General features: G+C 39.4%; 1 pseudogene; it reads right to left on the minus strand.

Moving 5' to 3' along the window:
* Window positions 1–1597: 1597 nt before the first annotated feature.
* LOC131232331 (ferric reduction oxidase 2-like) lies at window positions 1598–2532 on the minus strand (annotated as a pseudogene).
* Between the last annotated feature and the right edge of the window lie 1391 nt (window positions 2533–3923).

Here is a 3923-nt window from a genome sequence, read left to right on the forward strand (position 1 = left end):
CCAGCTTTTTTCCACTAGAAGAGTCGTAACACCATCATATCTCGAGGTCGTTATTTCCATAATCATGAGATGATAAGTATAAGATCTTGCATATGTACATCTGAATTTGTGTCCAAGTCTTCTACATCACTTGGCCTCTGTGATCCAGAAATTGTCACATACCTGTCTATGCATATTTGCTTGTGGGTTGATATATCATTCCTAACTGTGAAAGCTAGATCCTCTAATCGGTTACACTTCCGGCAAATATTATCATCATAATAATGTGACTATATACAAAAAAGATATATATATATATATATATATATATATATATATATATATATATATATATATATATATATATAACGAATGTTATTGTACATTGAAGAGAACTTAATGCAGCACACATCACATATATAAGAATAAATGAGGATTATATACCTTTACATACTCTTCCCACATCTCGTCTTGAGGTAATAATATTGATTTTCAATTCATTGTCCCAACCAAACCTGCTTGCAGCGAGCATATCCCTTGGTCTTGTATATTCTTCTAATCGGTTCATAAATGGTTTTGAATGTTGATTGTTTTCGAGGATATCCCAATGTTATTTTGTATTATAATAATCACATATCCTAGTATGCCTCTCTTTTGAACACATTGTCATCCTTATGTCCAAAACTAATCTTCTTCATGAGAGCGTCAACAAGTAAATTGTCCATTTTAGTACTCTAATGAATTTTGGAGCCACGGTCTGCATTCTCGGATAGTCTTCTCGGCTGACCTCCTTAGCGACCTACAGGTCGAGTCGATCACCAAGGATTTCCATGGCGATTTTGCTGGCAAGACCACATTCAGCTTGCTAGGAGGTAGCTATCGATTTATACTACCTTGAATTTAACTCATCAAGCATATGGGAAAAATAAAATTGATTAACATAGGATTCAGAATGCATATGAGGCGATGCCACCACAAGTGATATGATGTAATTGTGTAAATAACAGATACCTAATAACATCAAGTTAGCATTAAGGAAGAAACATGGAATGTACATCACACCCAATTATAACATAACACAAATAAACGATTGTGTACACATATGGAAAAAAAATACTAAATCAACCTACTACAAAAATTTTAAAAAGAAAAACATCTGATCTCCAAGAAAATGCATCATTGGCTAACTATTGGAAGTTTGCTTGTGATACGGTATGTTGGGACTTTAGCCTTTAAATCTATGTCATCTTTCAATGACCCAAGATATTTATATGACAACTCTCACTTCATGTGACGAAGGACAACAAATAAAAGGTCTTACTTGAATTGTTTCAACCATGCGATAATTTAGCTCGAATGCTTTGATATGAACAACTGCCATGATTCATATTTTTCTCATTAACAAAGTTACAAGTGGTGTGGGTTCCCACCTTTCTGGTTTAAAAAATAAATAAATAAATAAGAGGCTATTATAACCTTCGTACAATCAATGACTTGAAATGTTTAATGGGAGAGTTCTTTCTGCATGGCCCATAAGGGAAGCCCCACAAAAACGGTTTATCATTGAAAAAGCCCTAAATCCAAAGGATAGAGTCCGACGTGTCTTATATATTGTACATTAATATTGCTCTGCAAACCTCTTTACACTGAGCCAAAACCAATCTTTACGTACATGCTTGTACAATATGCAAGGACTGGAGCCTTGAATTAAGCATTCGAGCTTACTTTTGAGATTGGGCCTTGCACCAAAGTGCACCTTGGTAGCTTGTACAAGAGACTTGTGGGGAAGACTCTCCAGCTCTCTATCAGCATTGTAGAACCATGTTCTGGATTTGGCTCCCTTCCATAGCATTTTGCTTCTTGTTCCACAATGTCACTCCACTAGCCACTGCCATTATACAAACACGGGCTAACGACATGTATAAAAGTGCCCACGCCGAATCCGAATAGACCTCATTTGTGTTACGATTGATCGCAGATATATGTAGTAACGTGTGACAATGCCCAATAGTATAAGGAATATGATGAATGAAGTGGAGATTATGGCGCCTACACAAAGCCATGATCGGCACGTCCGATGGGACAGGCTTGAACCAGATGGTCTAGAGCAGCTTCTTGGTGTTGTCGATGGCAGGTTCCTTCTATTGGGTCACGAAGGCCTCAATCTGGAGTTGGATGTGGGAAGTATCGTAGGTGGGCCCAATGATAGGGAGGAGGAGATCCAGCATGGTGAGGTCTGTAGAGGTTTTGAAGGCGCTGATGAGGAGTATGGTTGGAAGTGGATATGTTGGTGTGGGACCCATGAAGATGAGCTCTTTGATGATGGAGATGAAGGGAGTGATACCGCTGCCTCCACTCACCATGACTAGTGTATCATACCTACACTTATTTTATGAATCTTATGTCAAAAGAGAAGGATGAAGAGCCATGCAATGGCTACTGGCAAGGTTAATTAGCCATCTGAATCCCACACATTCCAAACTTGCACGTACGTATGTGATCCAGTCCGTTCTTCTTGCGGATCACACTGCCTATGTTCTGTGCCTGAGTCATGGAAAGTTTATTTTTCCAAATGACTTGACTCTAGGGAATCATCACATATGTTGGGTCATATGGTTATTATCATACATTGAGATTCCAGCTATGCGGAGCCCACATGGTCTGAGTAAATCCAACCTGGCCATTGGATGCACTACCCCATGATCCATAACTCATTTGGGCCACAACAAATGGGAAAATGGGGCACATTGAGATATAGGTGAACGCCCACCATGGAATTTTCTGGACGGAATGTGGGGTCCACCATGTGGGATCCCGGTCTTTTGCAACATCACTCGTGTGCACACCTGTCCCAATTCGCACCGTTGATAGACCATACACTGCACCCTAGTGCACCAAGAAAACTTACCAAAGTGATTTGTTCTGGATGACCTTGAGACCTCTATCATGTGGATCACGTCATCATTGCAGTTGCAATGGTGAAAACCGTGTGTCAATCCGACGCTCCGTTAGTGAGATATGACCCATCGAATATACGACCTAAATTATGTATCCAGTAACACAAGCAACTTTTATTATGCTAGGCCTATTGGACTTAATCCCATGTGGGCCTAAAGCCCACTTTTTGAACATGAAAATTACTAACAAATAGGACAATTGCTACATGATAAAATAAGCACATATAAGACAAGCACTATAAGACAAAATTGGATTCTATCCCAAAACTCATCATTAGCTCTCTCCCTGTGCCTTAAAAACTAATCATGGCTCATGTCCACCTCATCCCATACATGCATCCAATGCATGTCTTGATTTGTGTCACATCACTTCAAACAACTAATTGCAATACTCCACTTCATCATCTACCATGCATCACCTACAATTCATAACCCTTATCCATACATTAGCCAATGCATATCTAGATTTCTTCCACCTTTTCCAATGTATGCTTAGCACCATCCACCTCATCCATCCACTACCCATACCATACATCACATTCCACCTCACTTTTAGCACCAATGAGATCTCATGAACTTGCCACATTATTTTGTCACCTCAACCCCCAATTCCCTATATAAGAGTAGGAGCTCTCTTGCACTTATTCTTTTCCTATACTTAGAAAAATTTTGAGATTTTAAGAGAGAGTGAGAGAGAGAGTGGGGCCAAGGTGTGGCTCACCATTGATCAAGAAGGAGTGGACCACACATCATCATCCAACCATCCATCCATTGAATTGAGTTTACACCCATCCTTCCATCTTCCTCATCCTCTTCTTTCTTCCCCTTTTTATTTTCTTGATATGTGTGGACTCTACTGGTGTGGAGTTCTTGTGTGCATGTATTTATATCTATGGTGGTCAGTAAAGTGGCCCATGTCAGTATGTCCACCATGATGAACATCATATCTACACCCTTCATTTGTAATCCTTTTTTTGTTTATGGACA

The sequence above is a fragment of the Magnolia sinica genome, chromosome 18, assembly GCF_029962835.1.
Source record: "Magnolia sinica isolate HGM2019 chromosome 18, MsV1, whole genome shotgun sequence".
Taxonomy (NCBI): domain Eukaryota; kingdom Viridiplantae; phylum Streptophyta; class Magnoliopsida; order Magnoliales; family Magnoliaceae; genus Magnolia; species Magnolia sinica.